This window comes from Nestor notabilis, unplaced genomic scaffold (assembly GCF_000696875.1).
Source record: "Nestor notabilis isolate BGI_N333 unplaced genomic scaffold, ASM69687v1 scaffold13094, whole genome shotgun sequence".
NCBI classification, from domain to species: domain Eukaryota; kingdom Metazoa; phylum Chordata; class Aves; order Psittaciformes; family Psittacidae; genus Nestor; species Nestor notabilis.
Window position 1 is genome coordinate 13,716 of NW_009926621.1, and position 15,104 is coordinate 28,819.

The 15,104-nt window shown below is 38.4% G+C and overlaps 1 protein-coding gene across 1 annotated transcript in view; it reads left to right on the forward strand.

The window, feature by feature from the left end:
- GRM1 (glutamate receptor, metabotropic 1) overlaps positions 1–15,104 on the forward strand; it is a 136,017-nt gene that overhangs the window by 1,736 nt on the left and 119,177 nt on the right. The gene's annotated exons all lie outside the window — the stretch shown is intronic.

Consider the following 15,104-nt stretch of genomic DNA (forward strand, 5'->3'; position numbering starts at 1 on the left):
TCCGAGTATGACTTCTCTGCCTGTCCTCACCCTCTTGTCCTGCAAACAGCCCTTTCATTTCAGAACCATGCCACTCAAACTACCTGCAATTTCCATGTTCACCTACCTAAGGAATGAAAAGAAGTGGCAAGATGGTAGAGCAGATCTTGGGAAAGGGATGTGAAGATGTGTGCCAACCTAATCAATGGTGTTAACTTTTGCTGAAGTAGATGTTAATTACTAACACTTCTATATGGATGTATGGCATTAGTACTTTTGTGCTTTTGCACACTCTAGAGGAATGTTTCATACACAGATTTTAGAATGGAAGTAGGGACTGAAGAATTCTGGTTTCCCAATGTGATCTGGAAGTGTGATGTGTGAGACAATTTCATGTGTTTCACTAATGGTGTCTCCTGGTTCTTTGAAACCCCAAATTATTGAATGGTTTGGATTACTTGAACTTTTTTCCAGTCTTGTGATTTCAACCTGGCATTTTCAGTTGTACAATTTATTCTGATCTTTGCTGTTGAAAGCCAAAGCACTGATATTATGCAGACTCGTTTGTTTTTTAAAACATCAGACTTGCTGCTGGCCAAGTCAGTATGTATGTGTATTTTTATATTACCAGAGCAATAGTGCAGATGTGTATTGGACAGGCAAAGGCTGTCTTTATGAGAATGGTTGCTTTTTAGTTCTAGAGTTTATCTTTGTAGATATTCACTAAAATATGATCATTTTAGTTCTATCAAACATAGTATATCCATATTTCAATTTTTGTGATGGTTCATATTTTGAATCTTTGACTTTCACTTTGATTTTTGCAATGTCTTTGTGTCTATATTTTTCTTTTGATGAATATTGCTCAAATGATGAGGACTAACGTTTTGTCTTCCCTGCTGGATTGATAATGTCTTTTTTAATCCTTCTATTTACTTTTCTTTATTATTTATTTCTTAAACACCATTCCTTTAAGGCCATTGACAGTTGGCTCCATACCTGTTTAGCTTCTGTTGCCTTTTTATTCTCTTGTCATTCTGATCTGCCTGACTTCTTTTAGTCTCTTTTTTCTGGTTGTGTTTTTTTTTTTTTTTTTTTTTTTGTTTCAGTCTTTGTGTCTGACACTGTCATCACTGGGATGCTTTCCTTTTGCTCTGTGCTATAATATTGGTCTTTCCCTGATTGTATTGCTCCTCGAACTCCACAATTATGACTTTTAGCAGTCAGATAGCTAATCTCGCCTAAGTAATTATCTTAAAGCAATCAATGTTTCTCCTTTCGTTGTTTATTTTTGTTGCAGTTTTGGATTGCAATCTATTTGGAGCAGAAGCTGTATCTCTAGGAGGCTGTGTAGATAAGATGTAGCATATTTGGAAAACCATCAGCATTAAAATAAAAAGAGTAAAGCAATATTGAGAATAGTATTATGTTCTAGACTTATGCTTGTGTTTTTCATCTGCACCATTCAATGCGCATAATTTGAAATTAATGATGGAATGTTTCAGGACTGGCATGTACTAAGTATGGTTTTTTCAGTGAACAGAAGAAACGAACTGTAACAATATCAGTTTGGGTGAAAGCATCCATGGTCTTTTTGTAAATGCCTTGTAGCTTTCAGGAATGCTGTGCCGCCTTCTTGTATTACCACTCCATAGTGGTGTCTTATTGTTCACCTGATTTTGGTGCTCCCTCTTGTCACTGTCCATACATAGAGCCAAAGGAAAACAGTCTCCTACATTAAACACAAAACCTAGGTACTTCGGTGGTACAAACCTTAGTTTCCTATTAGGCCATTTACTTGATCCTCTACTCCATGGATATGTGAAACATTTCAGCTTGAAAGTTTGAATAGAATCCTTTATCAAGCACTATGCTACTCTATTTAGTTCAATTGCTTGAGAAGCCTCTGAGAATCTGTCCAGCAGCATTGCACTGAGCTTTTTGTCAGAAATTCTCACCTATTAAATGCTAATAATGGAATTTCTGTGGAAATTACAATGCATTTTTCAGGTAGGTTTTCACATACTCTTGTGCTGGTAATCGAGTATAGAAGACTTCTTTTAGGGCTGGATGGGATGTTCTGATTGTAAAACAGGCTGGCTATTGCTTTGTATTGTCTGGATTGTGCCCAACAGTTGGTTGAAATAAGAAGTATTCTAGGGCTTGCACATGTTTTATGTATGCTTGCAGAACTAGAAGAAAAGACATTTTCTTTGAGTTGTCATAATTGATTTTTAGGAAGTGGCAAATCTAGCAAACTTACTCATAAGTAAGTTGCAGTGAAACTGCGGTGCTATGAATTTGGTCATCTGTATACAAGCAGGAACCAAGGCATGCATTAACACTGACATGCTGTTTAGTCTTTTTTTATACAAGTACCCAGCTAAGCGAAAAAACAAAAGCCTTTTAAGAGCATTCTTTTAATCAAGGGAAGTAGGAGTGAATGTGAAATCAAGATTTTTTTTGTAATAATGAGCTAAACAAAGCCGTTAATTTACCGACAGATTTATTATCAGCCACACTGTATCAACCCCTTACTCTGCTCTGACTCACTAAGAGGAAGCCTTTACAAATGGACACCTGGCTAAATAGCTCTCTTCCTGCTCTGTCTTCAATATTGCTATTGCTCAAAGCAGACAGGAAAAGTTTAGCTTAACTAAATTCAAGGTATCAGAAAGAGACCTGAGAAATACATTTGACTTCTATTTAATCTAGGAATGATATGTTGGGAATTATGGGGGATTACATTGAGCCAGGACTGGACCATCAGATACTGGGGACTTTCTGGGGTGGTCTGACTCTTCTCAGGCATGGAGTTGGGACCTTGTTTGTGCTGTATCTAAGCAAGTATTCCCAAATTTGGGTTGGAGGCCTAGCTAGAAGTTCAGCCTCCTTGCTACTGGAAATGGGAATTTGTTGTATTAGTGAGAAGCAAAGGAATTTCTGGATCTGGAGGAAAACTGAGATTAAGACAGGACAGAAAAAGAGGTTACAATTGTGCCTAAGGGAGAATGGCAGATGTTCTGAAATTGATAGTGTCCAAATGTAGTGGAGAGTTCAGTGAGAAAATTTATTAAGCTATGAAAGTAAGGATGATAAAGCTTTAAAAAGTGTCTGATAATCAAAGGGAAAGAAGGCAAGAACTGATCATGGCTTTGTATTAAAACAATGATTGGAATAGTGTTGGAGTAACCAAATACAAAAAGTATGCTAGGAAAATAAACTGTATTCTTAAGGGAAATGAGGTGATAGCTCTTTTGGCAGCAATTAGTTTTGATGTGAAGAGATTAGGAAGAAAGATGCTCAACATCATGTGTCTAATCGTGTTTATGCAGGCCACTGGGTTTTATATTACATAATAAACATCAATTAAGTTTTGTCAGAATCTTGCAAGATGGATGAATCTTTTCTCTATCCCTTGGGATTGCATCACGACAAAGCATGTAACTGACTTTCCAGCATCTGTGTGGGTAACAGAAAGCAAATGAAATACACAGATGAAGCCCCCAGTTTACTCAGATCATTAGAGAGGAGACATGCTAGATAGCTGCAAATGAAAATGGTCTTTTGTAATTTGACAGTCTCTCAAACTCTTACATACAATGGTTTGTGTAAGGAACTTTAGGAAGAAAGGGTATATTGCTGCACATGCTGGTTTTCAATGTAACACTTGGTAATGGAGTTATGTACCTCTTTACTTCCATAGGCTTTCCAGTATTTTACTATCTCCATTAATATTGCTCTAGGGGCTGTTGAAGAACTGAATTTTAAGTGTTGGTAGGGTCACCTCTCCTGAAAGTTTGGACACTTGGCAGTGAATATACGGTTGGATTCTCTGTTGTGAACCCAGTGCACGGATCAGTTCTTTTTCTATATCTAATAAAATCCTTTTTGCATAGGGTGTCAGAGCTGTCAGGATGCATAGTGTAATGGAATTTTTCCTAACTGCCTTCCCTTCACAAGTCAGTATTAATGATGGTGGTTTTGGCATTTAACTTCACGTTTTCTACGATATTGACAAAGCATTGTCCATCTAAGCTGTTTGGTCTTAGCTGGCATTGCTGGAGGTGTGGAACCTGGTTTCACTCAGGTTAAGGTTAAACAACTTGTTGATGAGTTGAGAGAGAAACATGCCCTGAAACATGCAGGGTGTGTGGGAGGATTTGGGCAGGTTCCAAGGGCAGTTACCACCTTCCGAAGCATGGGATTCTCTGCCTAAACAGGCATGTAATACCATTAAATTGGTGCACTACTTGACAGAAGAGTGCCTTGCCTACCTGAATAAGACCCATCAACTACTGGCACTGTGACTACTGGGCACCTGTTCAGCTTCATTAAAGCAGAGGAAGGAGGGCCTCTACATCTGGGGACAGGCAGCCAAATCTTACCTACAGTAGTGACCCTAGTAGTCAAAAAGAAAAACTGGAAGCAGAATTTGACAGGTTCATGGCATCGATTAGTAAGGGAGGAGGAAGAGTCTGATCAGGAAGCTGGTCCTTCCGCAAGGAAACAGGAGAATTAGGTGACAGAAGCCACTCTAGGCAGAAATCACCAGGTCCCTGAGTGAACTTTGAGATATGTGGAAAGATTATGTCTGCCAATCAGATGAATGGATCGCTGTCTGGTTGCTCTGATGCTGGGATACTGAGACTGACAGTCAGAAATTGGAAGTTAAGAAAGCCCAGAAGTTGTGATACCTAGTGGGGCACCAGGGAATAGACAAAGAAATTAGAAGAGGTGCAGCAACTCAAAACCTCTGAAGGTGGCTTCTGTTGAGTGCGAAGACAAGGTATCTCAAGGATGATCTTCTGAATTTCTGAGGGAAGTAGACCACTGTGAAGAAAGGTGTCATTTTAATTTATCTTTGTTTCTCGCTATCCAAATCTATTTTAATTGGCAATAAATTGAATTAATTTGCCCCAAGTTGAGTCTCTTTTGCCTGTGATGGTAGCTGCTAAGCAATCTCCCTGTCTTTGTCTTGACCCATGGGATTTTTCATTCTATTTTCAACCCCTGTCCTGTTGAGTGGGGGTATTGGACAAGTGGCTGGGTGGGCATTTGGCTGTTCCCAGTGGCTTATGCATTACCTACAAATTGACTGAGAGTATTCTGCTGCTAGACTGGGATATTTTTCATAAAGAAGGTAAACATCAAAGGATGTTATGGTTCTAAGTAAGACAGCTGAAAGGAAGATGCTGTACTCTGTCTCCAGTGCTCAGGTCTTCGTTCACCATGGAGGCTGCCCCTTGTTTATGAAAAATCAGTGACAAACATCCACATTCCCCAAAGAAGCTGAAGTGCTTTGCAGGACCAAACTCAATTTCCAAACAATATAATTAGCTATTTTTAAGTACATAAGAGATTACAAAGAAATCACTAAAAGCCAAGAGTATATTGTCAATGGGGAAAAACCCTATGCCTTCTGCTTCTCTAGATTATCTAGGACAGGTTTGGGCCTTGCAAACCTGGCAAAAATAGTAGATATCACACAGTATTGCTCATGATAGTGTTTTATGCCAACTTGCTATGAGTGGAAACGTGGTGTTAAGAAAACTGGTAGTAATCCAGCACTGCCAAATGGATATTATAGAATCCAAACCACTAGCATACTACGTGGTGATTTTCTGGGAGGGTAGTCTGAGTGATAAAACTTAGAGTGGTTTGAAAGCCTAAAGTGAAGATGGCAACACAAGTGATGTGCTGACAAATGGAAAGTTGCTTAAGCAGCAAAAGGTTTGTTTTTCATGCTCTTTACAACAGAAAGAGGATTGTTTTATCTGTCTGGTACCTCTGTGGCCAAAGATGCTCAGAATTACTGTTATTAATCAGTGTGTTGCTATTGATGCTCTAAATTCGTGGAAGACTCTGTATTTAAATAGGTGTTTAGATACAATCAGAGGTTTAGCTGGCTTTGGATTCAAATTGCTAGATTAAAATTCAGGTAGATTCCATGAAATGTTGAAATCATTCATGATCAATTCTCACATTCTTTCAAAGTCTAATTGAAGTTGCCAGTTAAGAAAATGTTGTCAATGAAGATAGTCCCACCTGGCAACATCAGCTTATTTCCTGAGCGTTATCAAGGTTGGTAGCAGGATCCATTGCTAATTTTAAAGTCTGGAATTTCAGCACACGTCAGTCTCTACAAATTTGTATTCCTTATTTATTCATGGTTCAACTTGAAGTTGCAGTCTAGCACCTGCTAACTATGACAAGAATTTATAATCAGTGTGGATGAAAACAGCATTACATGATATAAGAAGACTATGAGCAAGCACATTTTGTTTATCCTCTAAAAAATAACAGCAATACATGTTCAAATGGGATTACGTGTCAAGTGGCAATTAAACATATTAAAGCAGAACTGCATTTGGTTTGAGTTTCTCTGTAGTTTACATTTAGAGATCAGTAATAGCCATTCCATGGCTGTTGCTTGTTGATAGTGATAATGAATTAGATATAAGATTAAGGTTTACTTAGCTGGAATTTTAGAGAGCACTTCCATGCTGATTTTAACAACAGGAACACCCACTTACTCATAGACGGGAAAATACAAGAAATGTGCCAGTTGTTTTTGGTGGTAAAATGGGATTTAAATATTACAGTGGGCAATTTTTTTTTTTTTTTTTTTTTTTTTGTGTCTTTCACTCTCTTCTCCTGTGTGACAGGAGCTAAACTAGGTTTTGGACATAAACAAACTTCTCTTTCATATAGGCATCCAGAATTATTTTCAAAAACATGTATTAACTCTTAGGTATTTCATAGAATCATTGGATTGTTTGGGTTGGAAAGGGCCTTAAAGATAGTCTAGGCCTAACTCCCTGCGGTGAACAGGGGTGCCTTCCATTGGATCAGGTTGCTCAAAGCCCTATCCAAACTGATCTTGAACTCTGCCAGGGATGGGGCAGCCACAGCTTCCCTGGAAAACCTGTTCCAGTGTCTCACCACCCTCATAGTGAAGAACTTTTTTGCTATGTCTAATCAAAACCTACCCTCTTTCAGTATAAAGCCATTCCCCTCCTTGTCCTGTCACTTCATGCTCTTGTAAAAAGTCCCTCTCCAGATTTCTCTTAGGTCCCCCTGGGTACTGGCAGCTGCTCTAAGGTCTCCCTGGAGCCTTCTCTTCTCCAGGCTGAACAAGGCCAAGCTGCTCAGCCTGTCTTCACTGGGGAGGTGCTTCAGCCCTCTATTCATCTTTGCGGCCCTCCTGTGGACTCGCTCAAGTAGGTCCACATCTGTCTTCCTCTTGGGAACCCCAGAGCTGACTGCAGTACTGCAGGTGGGGTCTCACAAGAGCAGAGTAGAGAGGGAGAATCACCTCCCTTGACCTGCTGGCCAGGATCTTTTTGGTGCAGCCCCAGCTATGGCCAGCTTTGTGGGCTGCAGACCCACACTGCGGGGGCACGTTGAGCTTCTCATCAACCAGCACCTCCAAGTCCTTCTCTTCAGGGCTGCTCTCAATCATTCTCTGTCCAGCCTGTAGCTGTGCCTGGGATCGCCCCAACCTCGGTGTAGGACCTTGCACTTGACTTTGTTGAACTTCATGAGGTTTGCACTGGCCCACATCTCAAGCCTATCAAGGTCCCTCTGGATGACATCCCTTCCCTCCAGAGTGTGGACCGCACCACACAGCTTAGTGTCTATGGCAAACTTGCTGAGAGTGCACTCAATCCCACTGTCCATGTTGCTGGCAAAGATGTTGAACAGTGCTGCTCCCAATACACAAAGCAACACCACTTGTCACTGGTCTCCACATTTCTGTGGATATATTCTGTGGTTTTAATAAAGGATGACATTTTCAAAAATTGTAAGTGAGATACTGGTGCTGTTGTAAAGGTTCCTCAATTTTATTACCCCCACCCCCCCACTTTTTTATATAGTTCAAAATGAGATAGTTTCTGCTTTATGCAAGAAAAATAGGTACAAAATAGTGAATTTCAGACATGGTTTCTTTATACTATTCCTAGTTCTTTGCAGAAGACTTTAACACTGGTTTCCAGTATGATGCTTACTAAAGTGAATCTACTTTAGAGGAAGCAGATCACACCACCAACAAGTATGAGACTCTGTTCCAGGAGTCCATGTAAATTTCTGCCCCACATTGTCCAAGATAAGTCCCATGATGACAGACATGAAATGCTAGGTCTGCAATAGCTTGAAGACATAAGAAAAAGCCCAAATCTGTCATCACAATAGTCTCTCTGGGTTGATTTTCCCATATGATATTTAGAATTGTCTGTCCTTACATGCCTATGTACCCAAAGACTTCCTGAAAGGATACAGTTTATAGGGATTTAAGGTTGTGGGCCATGCAGGTGTGAAATGGTATGTTTAAACTGTACTTGAGTGCTTGCAGACTATCAAAGAAATAATTCACAGAAGATAATATATAGATTGAGTATCTTTTGCTCTTGGAAAATGGTCATGGACTTGTTCTTTTATTTCTATACAGGAGCTTGAAAGAAAAGCAATATCCAGGCTATAATTCAGAAGAAGAACAGATGTCTTTGTACAGGTTGTTAATATTAAACATTACAAAAAATTAATACAATACTTTACCAAAACTTGCATATACCTGTAAGACTAATTAAAGTGGAAGCAATATTGATTACTAAAATACAAATGGGTAAGTTAAGGTATTTTAATAAAGTTAATATTTATTAAATTATATAAATTAAATTATTAAATTATGTAAACATAATATTTTTAAAATGGTATGAAACATGGCTGATTAAATGAACACGACGTATGAAAACCTGTTTGAAAGCAATGTACACTTTTTAATGGTAGTCATTAATGTACCTTTTTCATAAATGCTGGTTGCACTGAGGGGAGAAAAGGGACTGGGGTTTTCCCATTTCTGAATGTGTAGAGCAGTTGATTATCAAAGCAAAGTAATGCTGTCTTTCAGTTGCTTAAGTCACTGGAACAGGAGAGGAGACAAAAGTATCTAAGTATCATGAAGTGCAATACAAAATGCCATGTTTAAACCTTGTGACGGTAAAACTTGTGGGGACAAAACCATCTTGTTTCTGGATTTCCTGTAAAAACTTCTGCGATTCTGAGGCAGCTTATGCTTCATACTTAGCAAAGGAAGGCAAAGACTTGGTTCAGTGTTTCCAAATTGTCTTAGTGTGGATTCTGCAGGGAGAGTAACCTAAGCTAGTAATGTCCAACAGAATGCAAAGAAGAAAAACCTTGACAGAAATAATTTACCTCTAAATTTTCTGCCAAGTCTTCCAACACTGAAAAAGTGCAATAGTTCATTGTCTGCTTGTTTTCTATAAATTAATATGGATGTCAATCATTATTGCATAGCCCTGTGTTGTTGCTGAATTATTTATTAGGTGGTATATGGTTTATCATGCCTCCGTAGGAACTGGTAGCTGGTTGGCTGCTGCTCACCTGGAAGAATATGCTGTGAATTTTATGTGAATTAATCATATTGAATAATGCTACTCAAGAGTCTTTGCATAATTTACTTAGGGCAAGGCTTTCCCAGGCGTGCCTGTGTGAGACCAGGATTCTTTATAAATGGTTAAGAAACAAACCAGTTTCTTATTTTAACTGTGTCAGTAGAAATGTAACCTAATAATTGTGAATGTTGGAATTTCTGCAGTTTATTTCTGGTGCTTTTCAGTGCTCAAATAGAAATGTAGCTTAATGCAGTTCTAGTAAATACATGAGCAAAACCTTACCTCAAAATATAAAGCTCCATTTTTATTGTTTTTTGAATTTCTTAATTCTAACCAGCAAAATAATCACCTGGTTTTTTCCAAGAAAAACAGACATTCAAAATTAACCTTTCCTGGAATGCTTTACTCACTATTAAGAATAATTATTTCCATGTTTCCTGACAAGTCTTGGTATAAAAATAACTTTTCCTGCTCCAGCATAGAAAAAGATATTGTCACTGTTAATAACAGTTACAGTCCTTGGATCATGAGAAAACATTGCCATTAGGGGTAAGTTATTGACTGAAGTTAATCAGAATTGCCTGAGCTGTGTTCATACAAACAACGCATTTTGACAGGGACAAGCACATCAAGGAAAAAGTAGCTGCAATTTAAACACCTTTCTATGGAATCCTGGAAAGCAGTGACTGAAAAGCTTTGGAACTCCTGTGAATAATCAGCTGCCTGCATTTTCATTGCAGCAATTTACTGCTTGTTTAAGCCTTTGGCTCACTGACCAGAGAAAGTAAAATAAAGAGGAGTGTACAGTGCTGTGGGGAAAATATACTACCTGATTTTCATTCATTTCCCTCTTTCATTTCATAAATACCCTCAGCGTAATGGCCTTGCTGGAGAACCCCTGGTACCTTTCCAACGCTGGAAAATGCACCCAGCAGTCGGCAGTCTGACGAGCTAAATTCATCTGAACAGAGGCTAGCCTTGAAGCATCTGTATGAACACACAGTGGGAAGTTATAGGTCATGCAAAGGTTGTGATCTGACAGCCAAATACGTAATGTTTCTGAAGTTTAATTTAAACTGGAATCAAGGCAACTGGCCTATGGTGGTAGATCCTAAGTCTGATGCTTTCTTGCCGAAATTTTCAGCCAAAACAAATCCTTTCCATTTCTGAGGCACAATAGTGCTTTAGGACCTGACATGATGTCAAGAACTTGTTTCACAAAATCAAAGCTGGCTCTTTCATGTTACTGTTGCCTCTTCAGCTCCACCAGTCTTGTTAGATGTAGGAATGAAAGACTGCGGAACTGGCCAACTCTTGCCCGCTTTTCACTTTAGTCACTATCTGCATCTTAGTTCAGTTATTAGTACCTCTGAGAGAGAATCAAAAAAAGAATTTTATTTCAAAGCCTTGCAAATTTTCTGCTGCCTGGTAACTGACCTGGCACTTATTTTAACTGACTTTAAACCGTATGCATTATTCACTATGAGCTATATGTGTGCAAGCTTTGGTACCTAGGGCCCATAAATGTTACTTTCCATGCTCGTGTTTTGGCTGTATTTATTCATTCTGTGGGGAGTAAGGTTAAGTTTTTTCCTCCTGGTCCTCTTTTCCTCAAAGACTGGAGGGATGTAGTACAAGTCAGAGTTAGAAAGAAAGATATACTACTGTTGTGTTGTTTAATAGATATGGAATGTGTTATTTTTCTGCTTTACAGAATAAACTGAATTCTTTGGTTTCAGTCTAAAGAAGGCATTGCTAAGAAAAGGCTCAATATCAGCACTTGCATGTTAACATGAGGGTTAGGAAAGCTGCATAACAGGTCAGATAATAGGTGCAGAGTTGTCTTCTGTATGCAGAAATGACAACTTGAATGTGACTCCACTTATGGTTTCTGCTGATTTCTCACAGTGGGTCAAAACCATTGTAAGCTGCTATTTCTAATGGGAAATCTCTACATTTTCTCTACTTTTCCCCTACTACGTCTCTGAATACGCTTTTATCTACCTCCTTATTGTTATACATTATTTGAATTCTTTAGCTGCTCCTTGCATGCTGCATTTTGTTGCATCTTCATCTATGCTTTCTTGGTCTTGCTGTCCCTACAATTTCTTGCCGATTAGCTTACTGAATTCTTCAGCACCTGCTTACCATTATGGGCTTTTATTTTTTGTAGTAAAAAGTCCACACTGTTGATATCATTTCCTTTCTGTGAAGTGAACAGGATTTGTAGTATTTTCTTAATCAGAAATGAAGATAAGCAAAAAGTGCTCTTGAAAATCCTCCTCATATGATGGAGATGCTTGAGAAACAGATTAATTTCAGAACTATTCTGCTGTATCTGTTTGCTCCTATTATGTTAGGCAGATTGCTTTTTCTGGAACTCTCGCCCAAAGCCATAAGTAAATCTAACAATTTAGGAATGATGTATGCTCTTTTTGTTTGTGGATGCGCAATAGCAGGCAAAAAAAGAGGACCCCATACTCCCACCTCAAAACTAGCCATGCAGCTGTATAAGACTCTTATCAGTTTCAACTGTTCTTGATGGGACTTTACATCAAGACTATTGCCATTAAAAAAACACAGTATGAAGTATTTGTTACCATAATCACCATAACTGCCTTCACAGACCCAAAATACTGTGAAGGTAATTGACTTGAATCTGGTCTTATATATTATCACAAAAGTTTTAAAACTGAATTCTGAGGATAGGCAATGGTACAAAGAGAAACTAGGCAGGTATTCTGACTTTGAAGGCTGGCAGTTGATAATTTTCGGAGTTGCAAACCAAGTAAATATGAGGACTTACTAAGAGGTAACATAATGTAAGCAAGTGAACCAGACACTGAAGTCTGTTGAAAATACTACTGCTAAGGCCAGTGCTCAGACTAATTTGCAGAGGAACACCTAGAGAACAAAATTAGATGTGTTAATCTGCATGCATTTCAAATGAATTTGTCTCAGCAGTGTGATTACAATGTATGTTAAATGAACCCAGAAAGGGAATAGAGAGTTTAAAGTCCTCACAAGAAACTTTCCACCCTCTCCAGTAAGCATAACAATAGAAGTAGAGGATAATAGAGTACAATAATGTCTGTTGAGAGACCTGTTGTCCAAATATGACTGATTTCTGTTTGCCATTGTACTTGTGGGAAAGCTTCTTTGATGGAAAGACTACAAGTAATTGTAGAAACTGTTATTCCAGCAGGATTCCAGCTGTTGTAGAGAGATTAATTTGGAATTAAAAATTAAGGCAGGCAGAATTAAGAAGCAGGAAATATTAAAGGCTAAGAAATTCTAAAATGTAAGAAAAAGGTACATTGTGGGAAGAAGGCAAATAGAATGGGGAAGTGAGAGATGATGGATTATAAGAGTCTGTACGTAAGGAAGAAGTGGTGAGTGATAGTTTTGGTTTCAGGTTATGATTATTTTTTCTGATCCAGATTGGGGTGTGTTAAGAAACATGCAAGGTCTCTGTAAATTGCACAAAGGGAATGAAAACCTCATCACTACTCCAAACTAGAGAAAGTGGTAGACTGCTAGCCCATCAGGATTCAATACAAGAATGCTTCTGTTGATACTGAAGACCTTCAATAAAACCAGAAGAGTTGAATTCTGTTTTCATAGTGCTGTGAATCATGAATAACCCTCTGAACCACAGTGCTGTTAGAGTGAGTGTGAAATGAGAGTAACTGTCTTATATAAAGTCAAAACAGGAAAATGTCTGTATGTTCTAGGATTATGTTTGTCAGTGATGAATATCCAGTGCTTATGATTCAAATGAAGATTTTTTTTTTTTTAATTTATTTTTTTTCCCTTTCTCCTTTATGAAGAAGTGTATCTACTGACCAGCAGACTTGTTTCAGGCCAGGTGATCGACATTCCTTGTAATTTTCATTCTTGGTATTGAAATTACAGATGTCATGCTTGTTTGTCGATGTCTGATTCTTGTTTGAAGCTTCCTAAGCTATTTACTGCCACAAAAACTCAGAGGTATCTGTGAGTTCCACACATTAGTCTGAATATAAAAGGATGTCTTCTGTGTACTTTACATTTGCTGGCTTTTAATTTAATCAAGCCTTCCTAATGGAAAAGGGAACAGGAATCTATCTGGAATAATTTTCATCATTTATGTTAGACATAACATCATGTTTGACCTCATGACTTTTTCTAAATATACAGACTGAAGGTTCTGCAGACTACAAATGCTTTTGGGAAGAGACAATATTTCAGGTCTGTTGCATACACAGAGTGGGGACATTGACTCGTAGCTGGGTTTGCTGGTCACTAGTGCAACTCATGCAAATGGTAATAGTATTTTAAAACTGAACAAAAATGGCTTGGGAAAGAATGTACAGGCAAGATGAAACACCAAGAAGAGGATTTCTTTTTCTTGTTTTAAAAAGGGACTTGCTGAAGTGTTAGGATAAACTATACGTATGTACTAAGGCCTCTTCTGAAATGGATGAGGATCATGGCCTTGCTGCTTAAGAAGGGGTGTTCAGGATCAGCATGAGCAGCTGTGCCACTTGTCCTGATGGTCGTGGAAAGAGGTTGGCTGGGAGCCTGAAAGAGAAAGTGTCTATATCAAAGTGCTGTTGTTCTTTCAGACTGTATGGGCACACTGAGTAAAGCTTTAGTTTCTCTGACAGAACTACAAAAGCAGATACTGCAAAGTGATAGAGACCTACCTCAAGTTGTGCTCCTCCTTTTCCTGTCTTGAGCCAGTGAAACTTGTAGTACAGAATCTAGCTCTTCATCCTTTAAAAACATAAGTTTACCTTAAACTAGAGTCCTTGGATTGAAGAAAACTATTTTTGTGAGCCACGTGTAGTATTCAGAGTTCCATGTGATCTATGACTTTTAGATTACAGTTCCAACTGCAGACCTAGGCTTTACAGTCTAAAAGTTGCTATTTCATTGCCAGGTATTTTACCAGATTACTTTTCCTGTTAGCCTCAAATCACTTTTGGTATCCCCAGGCATGCAGACCTTCATGTACCTGCCGGATACTCCACGAATCTGCTCCTGGCAGCCTCTAAAATAAAGTTTGTGCATTGTTAATGCCTAAGTCTGTAGCATAGTGAAAGCTGAAATAGTGGAGACATTGTAAGAATAAATTGAATTTAACCCAAAAATAAGACATCAGCTGTTGTATTGATTGCATTATTCCATGTTGTAGGTAACTTAATATAAAGCTCTGTGATTCATTTAGATGAAACTGCCACAAAGTTTCAGATTGAGAAGCTGAAGTAGCCTTGCTGTATAACTGACGTACCCCCACAAGGTGGGTAGTGATTTATATCCCTCTTGAAGGAGCCAGGGTCTACTTATTGATCGTTATGGACTATATGAGGAGCTAAATGATAGGGGCAAATCTGCAGAGAGAGAAACAGTTGTACAGTGCTCAAGGACCTATGTATCTGTTTATCTTGGGTTTACAATATAGGAAGTCAATTATGGTGCAGTGAGTAGTCAAGAGAAAACAAACCTCAGAACCAAGGTCTTTGAAAAGTATACATCTCCAGTTGCTTTTTCCCCCTCTTTTTTTTCTTTTTTTCTTTTTTTTTTTCCCAAAGAGCTCTAGGAATGACACATTTAGTCATCTTTTTGAAAGTTTAGTGGCTGAACTAAACACTTTGGAGGTAATGTTCATACTGAGTCAAAACAACTTTTAATGGCTTTAATAGTTTGTTTTCTTTTCTCAGCAGG